We start from the raw sequence: 17,098 nt of genomic DNA, 5'->3' as shown, positions 1-17,098 counted from the left end.
AAAGTGCACCCTGTGTCACCCTAAGTACTTTCGATAAAAGCAACAAAATGGTGGCAAGACACCAAGACTGGGGGGAAAAAAAGAAAGGAAAAATTGCTTAAAGTCACAAAGGGAGCGCACACGTCAGTTGTCAGTAGTTGTAGTTTGCAAGCTTGGAGACCAAACGTGACTTCCAGGCTTGAAACTAACTGACTGGTTAGGTGGGTGGTTGGGTGCTGGGAGATGGCGTGTCACAGCAAATAAATGGCAGCGATATTAATTAGAGGCAATGTCAAAAGTTCAAAAATGAGTGTGCGTGGGGGAGAAAATGCTATCTCTTTATCAAAAGCCCCCCCCTCCCAACCCACTCTTGGCTGCACAGCAGAGGGAGAATGTAGGACATGGTTGAATTAAGGGAGCGCCGCAAGGACGGCCTCCGTAACGCTACTTATTCATTTGTTGTGCCGTTGTGTGTGACTCATCTCGGCAGAATGACATCGGTGAGGCTGCGCGACCGCTGCTATTGACTTTTTTTTTGACGCGATGAAGAGACAGCCACCTATTTGGGTTCATGGTGTGAAAAAGGTGACGCGTGGCTCATCACAAACGTAGTCTGCATATCATGACACAAATAGGATCTTTAAAAAAAAAAAAAAAACATCCAACGCACTTAAATGTGAGGAGTTTGAGGAGAAGAGTCTGGCTAGACAACCCAGGCGCTGGCGGGTTGTGCGTACAAACGGGGGTTGTCTTTGGCAGATAGAGCACACACACACACACACACACGAGTGTGTGTTTGGCTCGTCCCGTTGTTCCTCAAGGGCTGGGATTTTGCCAGGGAGGAGCGCAACAAGGCGCTGACAGATCGAGGCTAACACTAATGGGGATGGGACGCATCACGCTCATCACTGCAGCCCTTGACTAGCAGTTACACACACGCACACGTCGCACAGCACCACACTGGCTCGCATCCATTTTTGGAGACCCTTGCTATACGATTATAGAGTGGAACGTCTCGTTCGTTCGCTCACCGCGTTCCAATTTTAAATATTTGAAGCGGGAAGTCAACCCAAAGTCCAGAATATGTTCTAAGCAGGCCCTCTAGTCTAAAAACGGCATTCTGATCGCCTTTGTGGAATATGAGAAATCCACCGGTTCTTAGCGAGCGAAGCGGGCAGCCATTTTGTCGCTTCTGTCGGCTGAAGATGACATCGAAGCTGCTCAGGGCTCTGATAACGACCAATCAGGGCTCAGCTTCAGAAAACAGCTTCTGTCGGCTGAAGATGACATCGAAGTTGCTCAGGGCTCTGATAACGACCAATCAGGGCTCAGCTTCAGAAAACAGGTGAGCTGTATTTCGCAATATTTACCAGAATGCCTTGTTTCAACTAGCGGGCCTGCATCGAACATACTCTTCAAAAAATATGTTTGGGTTGACTTCCCGTTTTAGGATGTAATGAGGGCAGCAGAGTGGATCGGAGCTCGTGTTTGAACAACTTCAACATTCTTGTAGTTGATACCAAGGTGAAGATAGTCGGGCCGACCAATCGATGTTGTTCGTTTGTATATTTTTTTAAAAATGTCAACTCGCTATTCACGCACCTGTTTGCAGTCGCCGCACCCCCAACTCACTCATTAAATCACATGAACATCTTCACCGCCTCGCAGACGGTCGGAAATTGTGCAGCTCTAATTCAGAGCACACAACTACATGGTTGCCACTCAGGACAAAACTATTATTAAAAAAAAAAAAAAAAAAAAATGACCGGAGAAATTGCTTTGCAATAACGTATTGTAGCGATCCTGCTTCCAACCTTGTTACTAGGATTCTTGCTAGTGTTCTATAAATTCTGCCTGTTTGTGAGGCAGTGAAGATCACTAATCACACTGTCTGGGTGTGATTTTTGATTAGCACATGTGCTTTTGTTTTACTTGAGGATAGACTAGCATATTTTGCAAGTGACTGGTTTCATTTTTAGGCGTTCGTGCTGCTAATGCCAAAATTGTCACTCAGGCGTGATAAGGTCCATGCGTCGACTAATTGAGCAATTGGTTCAACCATTAGCTCAGGAAAGTGAGCTCAATTTGGTCGTAATGTGAAGAGACTCACCTCCCACGCAAAGACATGCAGGAAACTCAGTCTGAATATGCAATTTATTGGTTTTATGTTTTACTATTAACAGTGTCTAACTTTTTACGTTCTACTCTTACATTCCAATTGTTTCTTATGGGAAAAAGGTAGACCAGCGTCCCAAAACCGATTGTGATCGATCATGGAGGTTTCACTGTAATTACCCTTACCCACGCGTTTGTGGAATATGAGCTAAGCAGCAAAATCCAGCCTTTTTGGCCATCTCAGGGGACGGCCATTTTGTCACTTCTGTCGACTGAAAAATGACATCACAACTCCTCAGGGCTCAGATAACGACCAATCACGGCTCAGTTTCAGAAAACAGGCGAGCCGTGATTGGTCGTTACCTGAGCCCTGAGCCACTGTGATGTCATTTTCAGTCGACAGAAGTGACAAAATGGCCGCCCCCAGTGATGGCTAAAAATGGGTGGATTATCTCTTATTCCACAAAGGCAATATTTATCAGAATGTTTTGTTTCAACTAGTGGGCTTGCATAGAACATATTCTTGAAAAAAATATATGTTTGGGTTGACTTCCGCTTTAACACTTATCAACGTTTGATAAATACTCAACAATGAGTAGCAAATCGCTGCAATCTTTCCGTATAAATGCGGCATTACGCAAATTCAATGTCAAAACAAATGATCACCAATTTGTAGTGCATCAAAATTAATACCATCCTTTGCTAAAGTTAAATTGTGGGCACCAACTGATCCCTGACAATCGGAAGGATGAAGAAACAAAAAGCTGAAAGATGCCAGCACGATCATCATTCATTCACTCTGATCCGGTGTTCCGAACCCGCCGCAAAGTCAGGGAATATCATTTGTATGTAGGTTACATGCTGAGGGAATCCCAACACATTAGAGAGCATAAACTAACTGAAGGAAAAACAAACTTTCAAAACAGAAAGAAGGCGTTTCGACAATTTCATCATTCCGTCGCAACACGTGACAACATAGTCTGTTGTCGTTCACAGCACAAACAGAATCAATGTTTTATAGCAAAGTTTCCGGAGCTATTCCCTGGATGAGTCGGCGCGTGTTGGTAGCCGTGCATTAACTCAGTAGGGAGTAAAGGAAGGGCTGTCAGGTCACTACGTTAAATGTAAAAACAGGCACATTGGACACACTGCGCATTCATTTGGCTTAGCAGGAGCTGCTGACAACGTCTCGGTTTGGTTTTTGGAACACAGTTTTAAAATGCACGTTTTTGAAGTGGTTGGCTGCGTCGAACATCTTACGTCATATGTCGTGGACAAAATATTGGACGGTGTTGACGTTTGCCTGGAAGAGGCATTTTAACAGTGAAAGAGATGAAAGGACAGGAAGGTGAGCAATCTTTCATACTTTCTACTGACAACACATTAACACCCGAAGTCAGCCGTTTCTCTTTCCTGACAGCTTTGAACCAGGACACGTTCATCCGTCTATGACCATGACACACTCACAGGACACTTTAGTTGAGACCACCTGTATATTTTTAATAAGATCTATTTAGGTATGAACCAACTGATGGTTTCAAGGTTTTAAAAAGTCGCAGCAAGGCATGCAAAATGAACGCCACCTCCCCTCGCCGTTCTACACTTTGCAACGACAATAACATAAGTAAATAATTCCACTTTTCTTCATCCACGTGTAACCCAAACTATACAAAACCACCATAAAAAAAAAAAAAAAAAAAGGAGAAAAAAACATTTTTGAGATACCGTAATGCAGCTATAAATAAAATCTCCTCTGTGCCATGAGCAACTAGGTTCCTGGTTCTTCTGGCTTTGTCCATCCTAGTCCATAAATGACAATCCGCTATATTGGCAAAAGGTCTCAGATAACGACCAATCACGGCTTCCCTGTTTTCTGGGTTCGCATATGTGACGTTGGCAAGCTAAGCCCTTTTGGCAACTGTGATGTCATTTTCAGTCGACAGCAAGTGGCAAAATGGCCGCCCCCCCTGAGATGGATAAAAACGGCTGGATTTTGCCCCTTAATTCATAATCCACAAATATAAAATTAATCAAAATACTTTGTTTAGACTAGTGCGGGCGCTTAGAACATATCATTGTAAAGAACATTTTTTACTTGACTTTCCCTATAACGATAGCGGCCCGCAATATGAGATAGCAGCAAGCTGCAAGCTGCAGCTATATTTTGTGATTGTTTGGCGGTATGCTTAGTCTTCCCATGACCTTCTGAGTCTGAGCTAGCCTGAAAAAAAACGCCTGGAGGGGTTCATGCTGAAAGGACCCCGCCACAAAACAATGCCGTCCTCATCCTCAGCGTTGTGTTGGAGCCATCACAAAGTGACAGACACCGAACCTCAAAACGTCAGCCGTTCTCTGAAAGCCTGTCGACGGGAACAAATGAGGGCTGTCAAAGCCTAACACAGCCAAGTGTCAATCAGCCTCCGTATTTAAAACCAGAACCAGCCAGCACGGATGCAAAACTTACATGAACCGGATTCGAGTTTGAAAACCAATACAGAGCGACGATTTTGCCAAACTTCGCCTTACTGTAAAGACGTGTGACATTACTTGATGAAACCAGGCGCAAAGGCCAGCACATCTCTCAAATATCCTCATTTGAGAAAAACATCTGGGAATAAATTGGTTTTGAACATTCCATCTCTGAAAATTCTTCATCCCGCTTAAGATTTTTCATTTTCTTTTTTGACAGCCCCTTTGATGCCTGTCTAAACTCAAACACAACAGGAGGCAAACTAAAGTTGAGGAGCTTAGAAGAGAGGAGTCTAAGCCGCTGTGCATAAGGGGAGAGACGGAGAATTTTGGCAACAACAGAATGAGAAAACAAGGAGGACAAAACATTACTCAAAGGTTTGCTTGGATTTGTTGCATGAGAGATGGGACAAGCTGGGTCAAGGCAGACAGCTTCTCCGCCTGACATGAATACATTCCTGAGAACAGACGACACATCCATAACTGTGTTTCACACTTTAAAACAAAAAAAGGCTGCCTGGGTACTATAACCTCCTACGTTTCAACACAAGAATATAGGCAGCCGCATAACCTCATATGCAAATTAGAAAGGAAACTGGAAACTGGGATGTAGAAATCATTTTAAAAGTGGGGGAGGGACAAATTCTTCAGGAGTAAGCCAACGATAGGTCCAAACGATGAATTAATTAATCGAAAAACAATTGATTGTCAAATTAATCAATAATTCTTTTTGACAAGATTCATCATTTAGATACATTTTTTAAATTTAAAATTGTCCAAATCTTTGGAATTTTATCTTTTCAACAGTAAATATTCTACCATTTCTGTAGTGATCCATGAAAGCAGACTGGTCATCTGTGTCGAATCAAAATCAAACACTTGCTTTTACTTTGGAAAACAATAATAACCATTTGTGCCAATTTTCCAACATGTTACAGACAAAACCACTGACTGAATTACAATTCATTTATGTTTGTGCATTTTCTGCACTGTAAATTTGAACCGATGGCCTGTTTTTTTTAATTAAGGGATTGTAATGAAAACATTTTTTATTTATCCGATCCATCAATTAATCGACAATATAATCAACCGGTTAATGGATTATAAAAATAACTGTTTGTTGCAGCCCAGATCTCAATCTCTTGCATTCAACTGATCCTCTCCGTAGACTGTCCAAAGAATTAAACTGCCAAACTTTTGTTGACTTATAACATAATGACAGTAAAGTCAGATAAATAAATGCTCAATGGCAACACAGAACACCCCCCCCAAAAAAAACTGTAAACCATCATCCTTGCGAGCAAACAGTTTTGAACTATTTATTAGTTGTTGTTTTTAAACTTTTTTTTTTTGTTTGTTTTTTTTTTTGTTTTTTTGTTTAAGTCCAAAGGCTTTGATTTCAGGATCTCAGATGTGAATACCGGTAATTTGAAAGCAGACAAGTTATCTTTGTGCTTCAAGCAAAACATTCGTGGACATCAACTTGGACTTGGAAAACTAATCCAAATTGTTGCCTACATTTTGACAAGTTACGAATGAAACACTAACCAAGTCATTTTCCAAATGTAAAGAGCTCTGCAGCCCAGTTTGATCTCTGAAAATCCTCTGAGGCTCACCAAAAATTTTAAATCACAACTTTAATCAACATAATAGGATTCACACTTCCCAAATACATAGTATGTTGCAACTATTCTTGAAGCATTTACGGGCAGCTTGGAAAGATGTGCTACTAAATAATCAAAATCTAATATCTAAAATCTAAATAAGACTGTGACTTGTGTTCTACTAACAAGCAAAAAAAAAGCAACAAAAAAAAAATCACGGATGACCATGAACAAATGTCATGTTATGTACTCACTGTATCCACTGGTGGCAGATCATTAGTTTAACCACCAAGGCCAAACAACCTATTTTGCATCCATTGTGGGAAAAAGACCAGCACAAAATTGTGCACCATCACGGAAATCCAACAACATCTTATACTTGAATTTGTCTCATTAAGATTCCCGCAGGGCTACCATTTGCTTTCCGTGGCAGGTTGTTGAAAGCCCATTGACAAAACGTGAGCAAATCAACATAACCACCCCTTGACTTGGATTCCCAACCTATAACTTATTGTGTCATAACTCATGCTTGGATTTTGGTTGTTAAGATTCAAAAGCAACCGTGCGCTGCCATTACACCTCCATACCCGCAATTAAGCTCACGATCAGGCACACCCACTCGCAACTGCAACGACTGACTGCCCGTGACCTCCTCCCTGCCACGCACTCCACGCTTCTTCACAATAACCGCCTGCGGGCTGCACTAAACGTGATGGGAGGTCTTCCTTTACTTCAAGGTGGCACTGGCTCGCTGTACCTTCTCGCCACAATCACAGTGAACGCACCCTCGCTTTCATTGTGTTCCTTCATCGCTAAAGCGTTGCTTCGGCTCATGCGTTAAGTGACAGGTTGCTTTAACGGGGCATCATTGAGTTGTCCAACCATAACCCAGCTGCGCACGGCACTTAGTTAGGCATCAGCTTTGGCTGCAAGCAGCCCCTTGCCTCGCTGCGTATTCCCGCATGAATACAGCGAACCAATTAGTGGAAAAACAGGGCATATGTCTACATGCAGGGGGAGGCAAGAGCACAGAACACAACAACAAACCCAAAACCGAGACAGCAGGTGGATAGAAGATAAGCACTTACTGGATGATGTAGAGTAAGAGCACAATATTCCGTTTTTTTTTTTTGGTTTTTTTTTTTTAAAGGAACTGATTTTAAAAAAACAAATGACATCTTTACTGAACAGTCATTAAACACATCAGCAGATCAATCAGCAAGCTTTTCTCCACAGGGATGATTTCTGAGGCTCAGGAGGTAGCAACCAAGACCTAAACAAATCACATCCTCTTATTTGTCTATTGGTTTTGTCACGCGGGGATGAGGTCACCTGTGCGCCGTCTGCCCAGTCGGAGCGTGTCCATGGTCAGCGGTCATTTGCTTGCGCGCGCGCCCTATCGAATCACCTCCCAAATTAAAATCCACCACATCCTGTGCGGAGGTTAGGAACAAAGGCGCGATGACTCGTCTTTCCCGTGATGTTAACTGCTGCCACATCCATCCGGCATCTCACATGACTGACATCAAAAGGATCGGTTTACACGCTAACCACAGATACAATGCATTGGGGACGCACGTCTTAGTGGCTCAATCAGGTCGGTGACTAGAGCGGTTGGTTGTACCTGAATGTTACAGAGTCATTTTTGGACAATAGTTTGGGGATGACTGGGCTGCTTTAGATTACCGGTAGATAGATTAGAAACATGTCTGCCTCATAGTTCTGAGGTCATGGCTCAGTTCCTTCCTCTGTGTACCTCACCTCATGTCCAAAGTCAGATGGGATGGGCTGAAGCTCACCCACAACCCAAATAAGGAAACATGCTGAAAAAGTGTGGATGGATACTTTATGAATCCCTCCAGGGAGATTAAGCAAATTTAGAATGGAAGGTTGTGCAGGGTCCCATAACGTTAGCCTAATAGCATAATTGCCCAAGTCATTTTTTAAAGTCAACCCAAGCATATTTTTTTTTCAAGAATATGTTCTATGCAGGCCCACTAGTTGAAACAAGGCATTGTGATGAATATTGCGTTTGTGGAATCTGAGTTAACCAGCAAAATACACCCGTTTTTAGCCATCTCTGGGGGCGGCCATTTTGTCACTTCTCTCGACTGAAAATGACATCGCATTTGCTCACGGCTCACCTGTTTTCTGAAGTTGAGTCGCCCCCTGAAATAGCTATAAAAGGGGTGGATTTTGCTGCTTAACTCATATTCCACAAAAGCAATATTAATCGCAATGCCTTGTTTAAACTAATGGGCCTGCATAGAACATATTTTTGAAAAAAATATGTTTGGGTTGATTTCCTGTTTAAAGTTATGGTGAAATAAATAAAAAAAACAAATTCAACAAACAAGAAGAGTCTGTAACCTGAATCTGCACTGACAAAGAAAAAGCAAATTGTTTTTTTTTTTATTGATATTCTGTCAGTAAGTTAAAAATGACTCAGACAATTACGCTATTAGGCAATGTGTCCATATTGTGTATGAGGAAGGACTACAAAGCTAATTTGAAAGAAAGTTGCGATACTGCTAGTGAGAGTGAGTCGATTTAACATCTCTTATGGAGCTCATTATATTTGTGCATACCGTATAATGATGCTCGCGTGTCTCGACCCAAAATGTGCCTCTTGCATCGCAATCACATTTAAAGAAGTAACCACATCAGTATGTACTTGTCAGATGGCAGTAGTAATGCTGCGTATCAGTGATCTCGCCTGGAACCGTTTGTCAGATCATTAGGTTTCCCAGTTAATAAAATAAAAGAACAATAAGGAATCCTATTGCCCAACAAAGAGTGGTTCTTTCAGTACGGAGTCTTCACTCTCCATCTTACACACAGAGCTGACTGTCAATAGGTAGGCAAGGGTGGGATTTTCACACGCCTCGTTCCCCTGAATGCATTTAGTACAGTACACAGCATGACAGCAAGACACACACACACACACATGCACGCACACAAAGACAGGAATTGTCTGCACTCCGTGGGCCACTCGGAACAAGAATGGCAAAAAGACATAAAAAGCCAAGGATGCAGATACATGCACAGGCTGCCTCCAGGCATGCCTGAACAACATTCAGAGATTTTTTTTTTTCTTTTCCTGATGGAGAGCAGTGGCCACATGGCTAACGCTTTGTCCTCTTGGGACCCACGACTAGAACAAACACAAAGTCACTACTTAGCCAACTAACAACTTAACTTACAAACGAGATGACTTCTGAGGTGTTTTGAAGGTATTTTTGTGACATTTGGAGGAGTTATTCATTAACAGCCACCGAGGACACTAATCAGGCTCGTGAAAGCCACCAAATGTTCTATTATGAAAAGAATGGGATTATCACAGTTGGAATAATTTCATGAAATTTATGCAGTCGGTTCTTATAAATTTGTTCTTTTGACAGCTGATAATGTGAGTATGCATAAAGAATTACAGACGGCGAATAAATCACCATTAGTCCATTATATCTGGTATAATGTAATGCATTATGTGATGCTGCATTATATGGAAATCCCGCACCAGTGGGCATGTGAAGATGAATCTATTAGCGAGAAGTGGAGGTTAAACATTTGTCAAGGATTGTAATCAACGTCCAAATTGTTTGGATTTGTCCCCCCCCCCAAAAGGAAATAGAAATTATTTGTTCAGGGGTCAAACAGACCCGTTTAAAGTTTATAAACAGCTAAAGAGGTGTAAAAATAAGTACTATCTAAGTAATATCAATCTCCTTCAATCCTGCTTTTTACGCCTACAGAAAGCGATGACTTTAGCTTCACTTATGGGCATGATTATTGATGTATATTGTGAGAGGATGAGTGAATTTTGTTAGTTTGGAAAAACCACATTTGTTTATTCAATTGTGAGCACGCAGAGGGATGGGTACACTGTTAAATATTTTTGTGTAATCCAGTGTTCTTGCGCTCACTAAATATTTCTTTGCATGTGTGTGTGCTATTTTAGAAGTGTGTTTAAAGTCATAAAAAAAGTGTGGTCAATACTATAAAAACATGCCTAGGCAGTATTTATATAAGGTATTTCTATCGTGGATTTATAACGGGGATGGAACTGGAGTGTATCCCTATCTATAACTTTTTTAATCCTCACTCTGTTTAAAGGGAAAGTCAACCCAACCTTTTTTTTCCAGAATATGTTCTATGGAGGCCCACTAGTTGAAACAAGGCATTCTGATTAATATTGCGTTCGTGGAATATGAGTTAAGAAGCAAAATCCACCCGTTTTAAGCCATCTCAGGGGCCCATCTCACCTGTTTCCTGAAGCCGAGCCATGATTGGACGTTACCTGAGCCCTGAGCAACTGTGATGTCATTTTCAGTCGACAGAAGTGACAAAATGGCCGCCCCCTGAGATAGCTAAAAACGGGTGGATTTCTCATATTGCACAAACACAATATTAATCAGAAGGCCGTATTTCAACTAGTGGGCCTGCATAGAACATATTCTGGAAAAAAATATTTTTTGGTTGACTTCCACTTGAACCTACAATCTCCCAAATGGGAAATTTCCCTCCTTCTCGAGGGATATATAACAGCTCCTCCAAGTTCTTTCCTCCTTCCTGTGGTCAAAGTTGAATAGAAACAGCATCCCAGGCTTATCACGCATCCAGCCAGCATGTCCGCAATGCGTCATTTGACGAACGCTGTGGGTGAACGTTTGCAAGTGGCTTAACAGGCAACAAGTCTCCGCTGCTAACTTGTAAAACCATCGAGGATCTTCTTATGACATAATTTGCCTCTAGAAACTCTGGAAATATGAACGTTCTCATTCAAGTAGTTTAATAATGTAATGCTTGGCAATTTCTTAATCTTTTATAGGACCCTTGGAGACAGCGAACTACGGTGTAGTATATATTCAGCACTTTCTGACGCAGTTACGATTTTGTGCCTGACACAGCCAACAGATGCTTGAGTAGAAATCTGAATGTTTACGTCTTGATCACGATGCTTGATTTATAATCATCCATCCATGCATTTGCCGACAGCGGTTGTGCTTAATCGCGTCACAGGTGAGCTGGAGCCTTTCTCAGCTGACTTTGAACAAGAGTCAGGGTACACACAGGATTGATTGACAGCCAACCACAGGATTTATAATCAGACGTAATCAAAATATTGAAAAGAATAAATGCAGGATCTCGGCTGGTGTCCCTGCATACCCACACAGATTACAGACAGAAGAAGGTAAGACCCATTAAGCGTTGCCGGGACTGAACAAGCACCCACATCCACCTAAGCTTGACAATATTATTATATAAGATATTATACAATATCTGGCAAATTGCTTTGTTCAACGACTGTTGTACTGACGGACGGGCTAGAAAATGTGTAACAAAAGCCTCCCCTAAGTCTTTAAATCCAAGCAGAACCTTTAAGACGGTGTCAGACAAGACTCAGGCATGTTTTCATCATCTTAAGAGGAATCATGAGGTTTCAGCCCCGCCAGTACATTTAATGTGAGCTGCAAATTGCAAGAAAAACTTTGAGCTACCTCCCTCTCGCTCTCGCTCTCCCCCATCAGGCTACACGACTCCCACTCGTATTACACGCCTTTAAACTGCAGTCACACTTGTTTAATCCAAAAACGTACCCTTTTAAACTTCGAGAAGCGCATTTTGGTCCCTCACTCAAGTGTATTGACGACTACGTGCAAATCCTGATTTTCAATTAGTTGACTCTTCAGCATCGGCTTCACCGGGTTGCAATCTGCCCTCCCTCCTCAACCGCCTGATGTTTGTGTACAAACCCTGTCCCCCAAGGAGGGATCCTTTACACGTACGGTACATTCGCTTGCAGATGACGATGAGTGCAAATCAAGTGATGGGGGACATGGAAAAGCCAAACCATAAGTAATTAAATTTCAAGAGTGAACCCAGTCAACCGCTACCCAGCACCACCGCTTCATATTGAGGCCGGGCTGACCTCGACGCACACAAATCAATAAAATGATTGTCTTTCCATATAAATCTTGGGAGGGTGTTGTCAGTCTTGCGTCATCCATTTCTCACTTTAAGGTTAAACATGAGTGAAAGATGATGTCGGGAGTGCATGCAAGCACGTGGAGGCTATTCACACACTACTGAGCCAAATTACACTCTAAAAACAGTTGGGTTAGAAATAACACAAATTTGGTGTCGAAAATGGACCGATCCACTAATTGGGTCGATTGGACCCACCTTTTGCATTGTTTTGTACAAAACAGCCCACTTTTATGGGTTGTTTTGTACAAAACGACAAATATTTTGTGCTGTTTTCTACAAAAACAAATTGACCCAAGTAATGGATCGGTCCCATTTTTGACTGAAAATGGTGTTATTTTTAACCCAACTGGTTTTAGAGTGGAGGAATTGTCATGAGGAAATTCACAGACGTACCAGCACGTGATCTCAGACTTCCTTTTGAAAGTATGAATCTGAACACACTCCTAATAGGTTGTGTTCCCATTAATAGTTATTGCATTATTTTGTTCTCATTGGGCAAAACTACCACAGGAAAATTTTGTCCTTAGTTTGGTTTGGTTTATTTGCTTTTTGGAGGGGGAATTCCCACAGTATTGCTGACAGGGACCTAACTAAGAGCTAGCGGCGAATGACGGACGAGGACAGGGTACCCACGCTGGCGGATGATGAATAACAGACGCTCAATTTTGAGTAAAATGCCCAGCTCTGCTTCGTAGTATATATGAGATGCTTGGCTTAAGTCGCGTGCCCTCTCTATGGCCCAAAATGTGCCTATTTATTAGCACAAGCACCATTCAGAATCTTAAAACGACCAGACCTCCAAATGTGCAAAGCCTCTCCCCATACTCGTCATTACCATGTTTGTTTATCGGCGCTTCATCCCTCAAAGGAACTTACACGGCCTTGTTAAAAAGGCAGAGGAAAACTTTAAAAGTGGAAATAAGGCATACATTTCAGGCGGGTCCCAGAACGCCCCATGATACCGAGCTATTTCCATAATGGTAGCTTAACAGACGCTAGCCAGCGGAGAGAGGGGCGCGCCGCCCTCATTAAGGCACTCGCTCAGGAACAGATTAGCGTGTCATTAACATACAGGGGGAAGAGGGGAAAATAACCGCTCTCCATTTCACAGTCTAAAAAGCTGGCACAGACAAGAGTTACAGATAAGTGGTGGGGGAGTGATGGACCCATTCTCAGAGAAGATTAAAAAAAAACAATGTGCAGTGTAAAATTGGCAAGTAATTCATTGTGATTGGTTCACATCATAAATATGCTGGACATATTTCCACCTCTGTCTGTCCTCATTTTGTGTGCTCGCTCCTGTGTCCAGCTCTACATTTTCATTGGTTCCATGAGCTACACCATGACGTGTTGCAATATTAACTATAGACTGGCCTGCGATAGTTTCTCTTTTGCAAAGGCAAAATGAGACTGCCCAACTCCCAGTTCACCAGGACAAAGAGGCCCAGCAGGGTAGAGGAAAACCACAGTTAGATTTTGAATGGAAAGACTTATGCTAGGATATGCTGCTGATCCAATCCACATGTCAGAATTCAATCAAAAGTTGGGAGGAAAAATTAAATACACTTGTCTCTGGAACACTGCATTTTAAATCAAACTTGTAGGACATAGCATAATAAGGAAAACTGTGGTCGGAAGTGTCAAGCTTCAACAGTACCGTCATATTTCCGGATTTGAAATAAATTTACTTTCAATAATTTGGAGTCATGAGGCCTAATAAATAAACTCTTGACATCATCTTATCAAGTGCCTAATTGGGAAATCTACCTTCCTCTCACCTCAGATTTTTCTCAAAGGCTTCCACACAATGCTGTCTTAATTGAAATGTAAACAACGGTATTTCATTAAGGCCATGGCAGGAAGGGGGTCTATACTTGACTATAAATGAAATAAAAACGAATCTCGCCCGCTTCATGAAATGACAACCCATTAAAATGAGACAATCAAAATTCTATAGGATGCCTCGTTATAAACGGAATCTCTTCACTTTGTTCTACTCCCGCTATTATCTCCTATAGTTACAAAACCGATCACATTAAATCATTCTTTATGCCACCGTCTAACAGTAACAAGGAGGATTCACACTACGCCATCTAGATGAGGGATGGTTACATAAAGGTTGGCTGGGTCATTAACTCCACGGTGCGTCTCTCTGGCTCTACAAAGCAATGACAAATACTCAAACTTCATAGAACCGAATATCCGTGTGAAGTGAAGCTTAATGATGCCACATGAAGTTGGGAGTCTTTTTAAACTCCAGTTTGCGCACCTCGGAGTACTCAAGCCTTTGATCTGAAGGAAGAGGCCAGGTCCAACTTGGAATTGGGCGATGGATACAAATAGTGAGTAATAGGCCCAACCTCATTGAGGGGCTGTTTGCCCTAATTTTACTAACAAGGATTCACCTCATCGCACCCCAGATTTGCAAATGAACACACGCGACAGAGACAAGAGGAACGCTTGCTAAGCAGCAGCGCTGTACTGAAGTAAAGCTACAGATGGGCTTCAATAACAAATGACCCATACAGGAAGGTCCATTGCTTGCAGGGAGAACAGAACACTGAACACCGAGTCGCGGAATAATGAGCTCCAACTGTGCTGTGAAGTTTCATTACATGTGAAAGCATCACCTCCGCTTAGCCTGCCGAATGTCTTAGGTGTCAGCCCTGGAGCTGAAAATTCAGATGAAAACAATGAAGAACCACACTTTTCATAGTAATAAAGTGTAATTATATCATATTTTCGCTTTGTTTCAGCCCATTAAAACTTTGACAAATGTTTATGTGCATTGATAAAAGAATGACGGAGTAGGTGATGCAGACTGGAGGTGGAGGTGTCCAGACAAAAGCAGAGCAAGAAAAAAAACAAAAAGGTTTTTTTCCACCATTCTCAAATTCAACTACAGCAGACCAAGATGATTGGTCATTATGAAATGCGATAGCCGGCACTTTTATTTCGCAACAACGTATGACTAAACATTCATTTAGATCCATCAAAACAAAGTCACATTAGAAATCGGTGTTAGCTTTACGCTAGAGCAATAGACATGCTAGCTGCATGCTAAAAAGCAATACATTCCTGAAATAACACCCGGCCGTGCTACGTAACATCATAGACAAAATCCAGCCCAGTGCAGTAGCCTAGATTCCGTTTCCCTCTTTCAACATCTTACTGAGGGGAAAAAAAACAGATGTGAGAGCTTTGATTGTACTTCATCCTTGATGTGTGAAAAAGTAAACAAAGTGAGAGGGGGTGGGTGGGTGCAGTATAGAAGAAGCTTCAGGTGTCATCCATGTTCCACTGCTATCCTGTAATCTTTCATGACCGAAACAAAAACAAACCCAGAGTGTCACGTCTTCACTGCCGGCCTCTGAAATGTTTCTCACCCAGGGCTTTCAGTCATCCATCAACCCTTGTTTTTAGAACATGCACACCCTTCTCAACACATAAACATACCAGTACCCATCTGTCATACCCGGTATCCACATTTAAACACTCATTACACAGTGGCAACACTAAACCGGAATTATTTTGTTCGAAATAGTATTATCTCTGACAAACAAGGTGCACTTTGAACTTTCCCCAAACACTACAAATGTTCAGAAGACCATTTCATGTTTGTCTTGAGAACAGAAGCGAACCAAAGAGAACCTGATCCAGGGTAATGCTTACAAAGGTTTCCGGAAATTTGGGACAGGTTTGGAGCATATCTGATTGGATGACTAATTTGCTGCTTTCTAGAAATGGCAGTTCCAACTCAAAAAGAATTTTCCAGCATATAAACAAGGTTGGGCAAGATCAGATTAAATCACAAAGTTCTCGGTATCTTTGTGAATATGCAACTACGCGTTCGTATCTCCTTGAACCCTTTGCGTTTCTTCCAACACCATAATGGCTACCAAGATTAACCCCTACTCGCCATCTAAGGCACAAGGAAGCTTATTGAGGCTCAGAATAGGGAAATGTCTGTGAAAGGCTTTCCCGTGTTTTGAGTCAAGGTTGTGTGCCGTGTCTCTCAAAAATTGATGACTTCTGTCGACTTAAGTGCCTCAGTGGAGATGCAATTCCATGTTGAACTTTGACATCAACTTGAGGAATTAAGTGAGGCGCCATTGCTTTAAGGCATACAGTGTTGCAAGGCAAAGGCATAAATGATATCCAATGTGACAGGTTTATGGGACAAAATACCACTTCATGTTGGAGCCATCTAATTCGAGATATTCCAGAGTTTTTAGTGAGCAAAACAGCCATTGGCAAGACTGAAATGAGCCTTTGGACAGGTTTAACTGAATTTCAATCCCACCGACAAAGATTAACCCTTAAAACCAGCTTGTGTATGTGCTTAATTGTCTTCCCTTTGAGGGCTTCCCCCATCCCAGCTGTGACTAAAAGGATTGTGATGATTTTTAATGTAATGGCAGAAAAAGAAAGTGTCTAGTTTGGAGCAACGCCCAACTGGCGGATGAGTTTTATTTTTAACCTTCTCATCAGCCCAACTCTACCTTCCTCCAGTCTTCCCGCCCCCCAACCCCTCTCTTTGTTCCCCTCTCCATGTGTCTTTTTAGCGGCTTCAGAGCCTGGGTGTCTTATCGAGGCTTCCCAGTTCTACGGCAAGGCTGTGGAAACGGTACACCGTAAACCCCGATCCCTGCTATCAGCCCTGTGGCAGTCACAATGAGGCCGACACGCATATTCAAGCCTACAGAATCAAACACGCTCAAGTTTATAAGCCTGGCGCAAAAGTCTGCTTTAGAGTGGAGTCGTTTTCCTACAAAGCTTCTGCTGGTATATAAACTGCTGAACAAACATAACGGTGAAATACTTCTGCAAAATTGTCACAAAGAATCAGGTTAATACATTGAGATTGGTTCCAATTTACAAAGTGACAGTTTTTCAAATAAGGGTTGCACACATTTAATTTAAATCCATGTTGTTAGCTTATG

At 42.0% G+C, this 17,098-nt stretch overlaps 1 protein-coding gene across 1 annotated transcript in view; it reads right to left on the bottom strand.

Moving 5' to 3' along the window:
- commd10 (COMM domain containing 10) overlaps window positions 1-17,098 on the bottom strand; it is a 46,549-nt gene that overhangs the window by 1,213 nt on the left and 28,238 nt on the right. The window lies entirely within an intron of this gene.

The sequence above is a fragment of the Filicampus tigris genome, chromosome 5 (genome assembly GCF_054856515.1).
Source record: "Filicampus tigris isolate MCC_2025a chromosome 5, RoL_Ftig_1.0, whole genome shotgun sequence".
Lineage (NCBI taxonomy): Eukaryota > Metazoa > Chordata > Actinopteri > Syngnathiformes > Syngnathidae > Filicampus > Filicampus tigris.
Note: the sequence above shows the minus strand (reverse complement) of the source record. Positions and strands in the feature narration are given on the sequence as shown.